At 40.9% G+C, this 10545-nt stretch overlaps 1 long non-coding RNA gene across 1 annotated transcript; it reads right to left on the reverse strand.

Moving 5' to 3' along the window:
* Positions 1–375: 375 nt before the first annotated feature.
* Positions 376–5604, reverse strand: LOC117502117. The gene is made up of 3 exons (XR_004558187.1): positions 5586–5604; positions 1641–1643; positions 376–581 (listed from the first exon to the last, which is right to left on the reverse strand). It is a non-coding gene; the product is annotated as an uncharacterized LOC117502117 (long non-coding RNA).
* Positions 5605–10545: the final 4941 nt, after the last annotated feature.

A 10545-nucleotide genomic window follows, 5' to 3' on the forward strand; every position in this document is an offset into this window, starting at 1 on the left:
GCATTTTGTGGGTGCAGGCAGAACTGAACAGGCCCGTTGCCGGACCGGGTGGGAGTGTAATACACACATTGCGGGTGTGGGCAGTAACGGTCCGATATTCAGCAGGAGCGGTCGGGAGATGCGCAGGGCTCTCGTGCTGCAGCACTCGGTCTGCCACAACCCCCCATGAACAGCTGATTTCCAGAGAGGGAGAGAGAGTGAGAGACAGGGGGAAAAGAGGAAAGTGTGCATGCAAGGGGAGGGTGGAGGAATCCAACCCAGGAAATGTCTATTCACAGCGCTCGGCCTGCCATGGCACCCCCTGCTTGCTTTCCACCAAGACCTGGGGTGCGGCATTGTGGGGTTTCGTATTGTGTTTGAAAAGAGCCTTGTCATATGTCCTTTTTCCACTTGTGCTCGGCTTGGCGACATTTCCTCCTGGCATCATGACTTCTGTCATTTAATCAAGGCTCAGAATTAGCCATGGATTACCAAATCTTAAACGGAGCCACCGAATCCAGAATGGTTTGACATGACGAATACAACCAAGAAATGAGCTCTTCTATATCACAAGCAGAAGCTTCAAAAGAGGCACATAACTTCTGAAAGGCAACAGAAAACTGAGTAGCAGTAGAGTGGTTCATGGCCGAAAATGCTGAGCGCAAGCACAAGGCTGCACTACAGCCTGTACCAAATTGACAGAAAATAGCACAGGAAAGTGATCCATGAATCCAACATCATAAATTTCAGTTACTGGCAGACCGTAGGAGAGCACCAAATCCAGCATATATCCACAATCGTGTGGGACAAATTATAGAGTGAGCCAAATTAAAAGAATCAGCAAGACTTAAAAAGTCCCTTAGCTGCGGCCTATCAGGACAACACACATGAATATTAAAATCTCCAATAATTAAAACACAATCAGAATTAGGCATGATCTGGGCTTAAAAAAAGTCATCAATAAAATTATTATTATATTTTGGAGGACAATAGACAAGTGCAAAGAGAACAGGATTAATCCAACCATCTCAAATGAGGTACATTCAAAACTAGAAAAGGAAGACTGTAGCATTGTTTATATTTATAATCCTTTTTATACACAACTGCTGTGCCTCCACCTCTGTCAGAAATCTGAGGACAATTAAAATAGCAACAATCTGCTCGACAAGAGCACTGGATTCCCCAGCACTTAGCCACATCTCAGTTGTATCTAAAAAATCCAAATCATGGGAGCTAAAAACGTCCCACAGAATAAAATTTTGTTTGCCAATGATCTGGCATTTACCGGGCCAACCCTGGCCGGAGCCAAGACTGGAACCGGACTTTAACCAGCCGAGAAACCTGGTGAAGTAGACCCAAACTCCAAGAGCATCATTGGTGTAAGTCAATCCAGGGAGGACATGGACGGCTAGGCCAACAGTCTTCAAAGCCATCCACCGGCAATAACATGCAAGCTCTGACCGGATCCACAAGGCATCAGGGCAAAACAGTTCCCACAAGAAGTATGTGCAATTACCGTCCAGACCCCAAACAATGCACCACCAGATGGCCACTTAGTCTCCCGTGGAGATGATTGCACTTTTGCCCAGAAGGCAGCACAGGACCTTGGCACAGGAAACCCATAAAGTCCATCAAAAATGGGGGCAGAACCTTCTGTCCACCCACTGCAAACAGCACCACACCCTGGACAGCCTGAGTGTGTTTGCCAGGACACGAGTCTTGATCCCCAGGACTGTTTTGTCCTGGCAAAGGTGTATGTATCTTCACTAATTAGACAACAGACTGTTACTGTCACTGCTTGTTTATGTGTTGCTGCTTGTCCTGGTATGTTGTATCGTGGGAGTTCTCCCTCTTTGGTGTTTCCCACATTAAATCACCTCACTGTTATTACTGTCACCACTCGTCTTTTGTTCTTGTCTGTCTCTGTGCTGTTTTGGTGTTCAGCCCTCCTTTATAGATACTGTCTATTAGCTTTAAATAAAACATTACAGCCTGATCAAGAAGGGCAGGTGAAAGTCATACATGCACACCGTGTTCACCCACACACTATATGTTATCCGTCTTGCAAGATCAAATTGTATATATATATATATATATATATATATATATATATATATATTTTTTTTTTTTTTTTTTGCAATTTACAAATACAAATGCAAATACAAAGCAAATAATTACTGAAATTGCAAAACCATTATCATATATTTTTAATAAATCATTTCAAACTTTAATTGTTCCTAACAGTATGAAAGTGGCAAAAGTGATACCTTTATTTAAATCTGGTCGCAAGCATCTTTTTACTAACTACAGGCCTGTGTCTCTATTGTCACAATTTTCTAAGATATTGGAAAAACTTTGCAACACCAGACGGGATAAATTTATAGAACTACACAACTTGCTTGATGAAAGTCAATATGGTTTTAGAAAGAAAAGGTCCACTGCACTGGCATTGCTCGATTCAATAGAAGAGATCAATAAACATGTGGACCAAAGGGAAATAGTATTAGGTTTATTTATTGACCTAAGAAAGGCTTTTGACACAATTGATCACAATATATTATTTCAAAAGATGGAACTGTATAGGATCAGAGAGGTTGCTCAAAGTTGGATTAAAAGTTACTTACAAAACCGGAAGCAGTTTGTTAAACCCGGGAACTACTGTTCTTCATGTCTGGACATCATTTGTGGGCTTCCACAGGGTTCTGAGTTGGGACCAAGATTATTTATTTTATACTTCAGTGAGTTATGTAAAGTTTCAGATCTGTTTAAGGCAGTTCTCTTTGCAGATGACACAAACCTGTTTTGCTCAGGAGAAAATCTGCCACAATTGTTATCAGATTTAGGAACTGAAATGATAAAGTTAAAGAGATGGTTTGGTATCAACAAATTAACATTAAATTTGTCAAAAACTAAATAAATGTTATTTGGAAATTATAAAAAAAGTCATACAAATACAGTTAAATATATAAGGGGTAAACATAGAATGTGTCAAAGAAAATAAGTTTTTAGGTGTTATTATTGATGAAAAAATTAATTGGAAAGCACATATTCAACATGTTCAAAAGAAGGTATTAAAGAGTATTGCAGTATTAAATGAAGCAAAGCATGTTCTTGATTGCAGAGCACTACATACTTTGTATTGTTCATTGATTTTACCCTACCTGACTTACTGTGCTGACGTTTGGGACAACAGTTATAAAACTACAGTGCAACCATTATTCATTCTTCAAAAAAAAAAAAAAAAAAGCATTAAGAACAATTCATAATGCAGGTTACAGAGACCACACCAACCCATTGTTCATTAATTCTCAAATATTTAAAACTTCATGACATGATTTTGTTCAAGACTGTTCAATTAATATACAAAGTGAAAAATAAACAAGTGCCCTTTAGAATTCAAAAATTTTTGCTGAGAGAGAGGGAAAATATAATTTACGGGGCTTGTATCATTTTAAATTTGCTGGCGCTCGGATGACCAGGTAAGGTTTCTGTGTCTCCATGTATGGCCCTAGAATATGGAATAACCTGATGGAGGAACTCAAACGATGTCCAAATATCAATCAGATTAAAAATCAATATACAGACATGATGTTTTCAAGATATGTATCTGCTGAAGAAGGCTGAGTTTTGTGTGTTTCCAATTGTAAATGTAAATTTGTAAATGTGAATTTGTTTGGTAGCATTTGGATTGTGTCCTTTAAGATGAAGAGTTTGAAGTGGTTGAAAATGGGAGTGGGAATAGATGTGTTTTTAGCTTTCCCCCACTTCTTTTGGACTAGATAATTTTATTTTTGGTTAAAGGGGTAGGCGTTAATAAGCTTTGCTTCTGCCTATACCCTTTCAGGCACACGGATGCATTTTCTTTCTTCGTTGTAAATTTCTGTTGTTGTTTTGGACTGTGTGTGCTGAATAAATTAATTCATACAATTCATTCATACATTCATATACACAGACACACACACATATGAAGTTGGGACTTGTGTAAAAAGTAAATAAAAACAGAATATAATGATTTGCAAATCCTTCAACCTGTATTCCATTGAATACACCACAAAGACAAGATATTTAATGTTCAAACTCATAGACTTTATTGTTTTTGTGCAAATATTTGCTCATTTTGAAATGGATGCCTGCAACACATTTCAAAACAGCTGGGACAGTGGTATGTTTATCACTGTGTTACATCACCTTTCTTTCTAATAACACTCAATAAGCGTTTGTACAACTTCAGTTGTTCAACAGTCTGGGGTCTTCGTTGTCGTATTTTGCGCTTCATAATGCACCACACATTTTCAATGGGTGACAGGTCTGGACTGCAGGCAGGCCAGTCTAGTACCGCACTCTTTTACTATGAAGCCACGCTGTTGTAACATGTGCAGAATGTGGCTTGGCGTTGTCTTGCTGAAATAAGCAGGGACGTCCCTGAAAAAGACATTGCTTGGATGGCAGCATGTGTTGCTCCAAAACCTGGATGTACCTTTCAGCATTGATGGTGCCATCACAGATGTGTACTACCCTGGGCAGATTTTAATGAAGCAATATCAGACCTACATAGTGGGATGCAATCCATAGCATACAACATTGTAGGACAACAAACACTTTTCCGTAAATACGATTTTACAGAGGTATGTAGACCTGGGTATTGAAATCCAACTGATGCTAACTTATACATGCTCCTTCTGCCGGCACTTATCCTATTATTTACATGGCTGGTGTACTTACCCACAGAATCAAACTTGACACCCAGAATCTCCGTATTAGTTTGTATGTAGATTACACTTGACTTCAGATTAAACTGAAGAGGGATTTTTAGTAGGCTGTATCCTACAATACAAACTTGAGTTTTCTTTCTATGATTTTTATGGACACGTCTGCAGAAACAGGACACAGTCTCAAATGGATGAATTTCCCTCACTGCCACATTAACCGCACCGTAGTCGATTTTCTGCACTAATTTCCCTGCTAAGGTAATGGATTCCACATAAGCCTTGCAGGGTCTCTAATCACCTGCTCCATGGCCTGTTGTAAATTCCTAATGTTACCCTCCCTGTAGAGCTCTATCTATGTTCCCAGACAAGATGGTAAGCTCTAGAAGTAAAGACAGGCTAAGTTAAATTGTAAATGGACTGCATTTATATTGCGCTTTTCCATCTGCATCAGAAGCTCAAAGCGCTTTACAACAATGCCTCACATTCACCCCAATGTAAGGGTGCTGCCAAGCAAGGCGCTCACTACACACCAGGAGCAACTTGGAGATTAAGGACCTTGCCCAAGGGCCCTCAGTGATTTTCTGGATAGGATTTGAACCAAGGATCCTCTGGTTTCAATCCCAACGCTTAACCACTAGACCGTCACCTCCCCTGACCATCACCTCCCCAACAGAGTTAGTCTGTCAGTGGGTTGAACCAGTAGCTAACTTACTCAGCCAAGATGGTAGTGTGTGGCAAAAATGACAGAATCTATAGAATGAAGTTGACATAAGCAATTTTGGGATTTTTTTTTTTAAATAAGCTTTATATGTATCTATAGGATTATTTTGGACTGTGTAGCTAGTGGAGTGTGTAGTAAGGATGTTCTGTTTGATGAACTCGTACTAATGATTTAACAATGTTTTAGGAAATTTTGGCTTGTAGTTGGTCAAGTACTTTACCCATTATCTGCGCAACGAAATACGTTGATTTTTAGATTTTTAAGAATTTCAAGAGCAAGCTTGAATGTTGACATTTGTCATGGTTTACTGGCAATGTGCTATTTCAGCTATATGCAGCTGCTGTGTTTCTGATCTTAATCATCAAAATAATGGAAACCATGTAGTCTCAGTTGGGGGCTATATCCAGCTTCTGGACTTGTTATAGGTGATATAGTAGTTTATGATCTTCGGCAAACAGTATGTCAGGAGTTACTCTATAGTTGCTCTATCCTGACTGGGCTTTATCAAGGTTTGGGTTAATCAGTGTTGCCCTGTAGGAATGTTGCCTTTCACGGGTGGGAATATCCAAGGGGAACGATATACTGTTACACCGGTTCACAGGTCGCAGCGGCGAGTGTGATCGGGGTACTGCAACTGGGCAACAAGCCCTACATGACTTTCTCTGCCTAACCACGGTCCAAAAGCTGTCATCCACAGCTGGCATTTCTAGGCTAATGCTAATGGGCATGCTAGCTGGCCCAACACTAACCTCATCTGGAGTGCCCATAACATCTAACTCCACTGAAGTAAGAAACTGTTCTAGCTTATGGACACAGCTCTCTAAAAGAGCCACCCTCTCTGCCAGCATCGCACAGGATTTATGTAAAGTGTAAAGTCGTGTACGTTGTGCACCTGAAAATCCAAGAGTATAGCCAATCTAGCGCGAGCAAACCGCGAATGAAAAAACTATTTTACACTATAAGCATGCACTACTGGCTACAAAGCGGGCCTATTACTCTGATCTGATCAATAAAAATAAGCATAACTCAAAGTTCTTGTTTGACACGGTGGCAATACTTATTCATGGACATCCACCTGTAAATCACTCTCCCATTTCAGCACAGGAGTTCTTAGATTACTTCAAGAAAATAGAAGACATTAGGTTGAGCATATCCCAGCATGCCTTAACCCAGCCACTACACCCTTCTATTGAGGTGGGTGCTACCACTGAGGTGTTACCTAGATTTACAGAATTTGATAGTATCTCACGAGGTATGCTGAAGAAACTTATGTCTACAAAAAGCACAACCTGCTTATTTGATCCTATACCAACAAAACTGTTTAAGAACCTGTGGCCCATTCTTGGGCCGACTGTGCTGGAAATTGTTAATCTCTCATTAACTTCTGGATCTGTTCCTAGATCTTTCAAATCTGCAGTGATTAAAGCATAACTTAAGAAACCTAGTCTAGTGTATTGAAAAATTATAAGCCGATATCAATTCTATCATTTTGCTCTAAAATTCTGGAAAATGTGGTTTCACGGCAGCTTGTGGACTGCCTTACTGAGAATAAACTTTTTGAGCCACTGCAGTCTGCCTTTAGAAAATATCACTCAACAGAGACAGCTCTCACTAAAGTGTTGAATGTCCTTCTGCTTACAATGGACTCAGACACCACTACAATTCTGGTGCTATTGTAGATCTCAGTGCTGCATTTGATACCTTGGATCATCATATTTTACTCAATAGGCTGGAGAATCATTTTGGAATTACTGGAAGTGCCCTAGCGTGGTTGACGTCATACTTGTCCAGTCGTTCTCACTGTGTTTTGTACAATAACACTACCTCTAACCTTAGTGACATGAAATTTGGGGCTCCACAGAGATCGGTTTTAGGCCCCCTGCTTTTCTTCCTTCATATAGCACCCCTTGGGTATATATTGTGGCGTTTTGGGATTGCCTTTCACTGCTATGCTGATGATACTCTATTGTACATGCCAATAACTGCTGGTAATCTCATCCACATAAAATCCTTAGACAATTACCTTGCATCAGTGAGAAGCTGGATGGCTAGTAACTTCCTACTTTTAAACGATGATAAGACTGAAATGATGGTTCTTGGTTCAATGAGACATCGGCATCAATTTGACCAGCTAGTGCTTAGCCTAGACTCATGTGTCATACATCATACTAAGTGAGGAACCTTGGGGTAATTTTTTTTTTTTATCCTACATTGTCCTTTGACCTCCACATTAGAGATATTACAAGGACTGCTTTCTTCCATCTGTGAAATATAGCAAAGATTCATCCTATCCTGTCTTTGGCTGATGCTGAGACCCTGATTCATGCATTTGTCTCTTCAAGATTGGATTATTGCAATGTTCTATTTTCTGGTTTACCGCAGTCTAGCATTAGGGATCTGCAATTGGGTCAAAATACTTAACACGAAGCAGAAAGTTTGACCACATGATCCCCATTTTGGCATCTTTTCACTGGCTTCCTGTCTCTGTGAGATCAGATTTTAAGGTTCTGCTGCTGGCCTCTAAAATTGTTCACGGACTGGCACCTCACTACTTAGCTGGCCTAATTAAACCTTTAGTACCGGCCCGGGATTTGCGTTCTCAGGGTGCAGGACTACGTAAGACTTAAGGGGCACATATTTTCCCTTTCATATGGCTAGCATACTGGCATAGTATGTTCAGAGGTGTCAAGTAACGAAGTAGAAATACTTCGTTACTGTACTTAAGTACACTTTTTAGGTATCTATACTTTACTCCTTTACTTATTTTTCTGCCTACTTCTGACTTCTACTCATTACATTTTCACACAAGTATCTGTACTTTCTATTCCTTACATTTTTAAAACAAACAGTCTCGTTACTCTTGGCTTCAGTTTAATGTTTATATATATATATTTCACATCATGTGCGCCTGTAATCAACTTTTCTGCAGCACAGCTTTGCTTTGAACCGTGAACCAATCCAAGCAGTGGTTCGCAGATTGAAGCAATGCTTCGACCTATTGCTTCGTTTATTCTTTCTTTCTTTCGCTTAATTTTCCCCCGCTAAAACCCTAAAGAGCATACTTCTGTGAGTATTATTTACCTTTTCTATGTTAAACCGACCTGTTATGGTCTTCTGAAACAGTTGATAGATGTATTTTATAACTTAAAAACGGGAGCAACGCTAACGCGTTAGCATGTCTATGGCATTTTCAATGGTAAAAGTTAGCATTAAGCAGCTCTCATCACGTTCGGGTGCATTTGTTTTCAAATTGTAATATTTCTTAAATTTATTTTTGCTTATATATTAATAATCTAATGATTATTATATACAATTTTAGAGAAAGAGGCAAAAAGAACCTGAATAGAAACACAACAGAAAATATAAAAGCAACTAACAATGAACATACATAAATAAATACATACATACATAAATAAATAAGTGTTTCCTGTGAACACCTAATGACTCTTACACCTCCACTTCATCCCTGTCTTATTTAATGACAATTTGTTTCGGTCAAACCATATTTTCAATGTATTAATTTCTTCAGTGATTTCCTCCAGAACTATCTGCCAAACTTTTTTTTTCTGTTTTTCTGTAATTGTTGTATGGCTCTTGCTTTACAATATAAAGCACCTTGGGGTGACTGTTTGTTGTGACTTGGCACTATATAAATAAATAAATAAATATAGTTACGTTGCGCTAGATGAATTGTTTTCGGTTTAGATTGAGTCAGATTTATTTTCAGTCAGTTTTAGATTGTTTCAGGTAGGTTTTCCTGGAGCTCCACTCACTTTGGTTTTGACTAGGTTGGCTTTGTGTTTTTGTTGTTATTGTTTTACAACACAGATATTGTTTATTCAAGTATGGCAGTGGTAGGTCCATGACCTATACGGGATCTAGGCGCTCCCGCCATCACGAGCCTCCCACCTGACTGGGTTATAGCAGTGGGTAGATGGGACTCATTAGCCCTGTTAAGGCGGTCCACCTAGGGGAAGGAAAACCCTGATGTTAAACCCCCAGCCTGGGTTACTGCCCCCATGGCTCAGAGGAAGGTTCTTTAGCCAGAGGCTAGGAGAAGGTCACTCTGATGTAAAACCTACAGCCTGGTGGTCACCACAGCCATCTCAGCTTGTCTGTGCCACTGTGGAGTGCCACCTTGCCTAAAGAGTGGAATTGGTGTGCGCGAGCTGATCCCCACTTTAAGCAACGAGCGCAGGCGGGAAGGAAAGCCCTGCAGCGATGGGAAGAGGTGAAAACAGCAGGTGCATGATGGCACTGGGAGCTGCAGTCTCGATACTGCATGCAGCCGGCTCAGGAGCGATGGTTGTTTGATTGCTGACCCGAGACAACAGCATCATCCGGCAGGGCCCTGGGTGACCAAGCAGCCCTGTTTAGGGATAGCCCTGCTTGCTCCACATGGAGAAAGACCTAGAAAAGGTGGTCTAAACATGGCTTGTCTCACTAGACCCGGTTGGCTCACCGCTGCCAACGGGCATCACATACATGCAGTGCGAAAAGTAAAACAAAGAACCTGAAAATTGCATGCTGGAATGTACGCACAATGATGGACTCAGACAATAGCGATCGTCCTCGAAGACGCTCAGCCTTAGTCGCCAAAGAGCTAGCAAGGCTTGACATAGACATTGCTGCACTCAGCGAGGTGTGCTTTGCAGACCAAGGGTCACTCACCGAGGAAGGCACAGGCTACACACTTTTCTGGTCAGGGAAGGCTAAAGAAGATCGTCGACTCTCAGGGGTCGGGTTCATGATTAAGACCACCATAGCACATAGGTTACACAGTTTGCCAGTTGGACATTCTGACCGACTCATGTCACTCCGGCTCCCCATCAACAACAAGGATTTTGCCACTATTGTTAGTGTGTATGCTCCAACCATGCAGGCCGACATCGGAGTTAAGGAAGCTTTCTATAGCGATCTGCACAACCTTCTATAGCGCGTTGACACCCAGGACAAGCTCCTCATCATGGGAGATTTCAACGCCAGAGTGGGCCGCGACTCTGATGTATGGAAGGACGTGCTAGGGAAACATGGCATAGGCAACTGTAACGACAATGGCCGCCTGCTGCTGGAGTTCTGCTCTGCACATGACTTGACGATCACCAACAGCCTGTTCCAACAGAAAGAGAGATTCAA

The sequence above is a fragment of the Thalassophryne amazonica genome, chromosome 2 (assembly GCF_902500255.1).
Source record: "Thalassophryne amazonica chromosome 2, fThaAma1.1, whole genome shotgun sequence".
NCBI classification, from domain to species: domain Eukaryota; kingdom Metazoa; phylum Chordata; class Actinopteri; order Batrachoidiformes; family Batrachoididae; genus Thalassophryne; species Thalassophryne amazonica.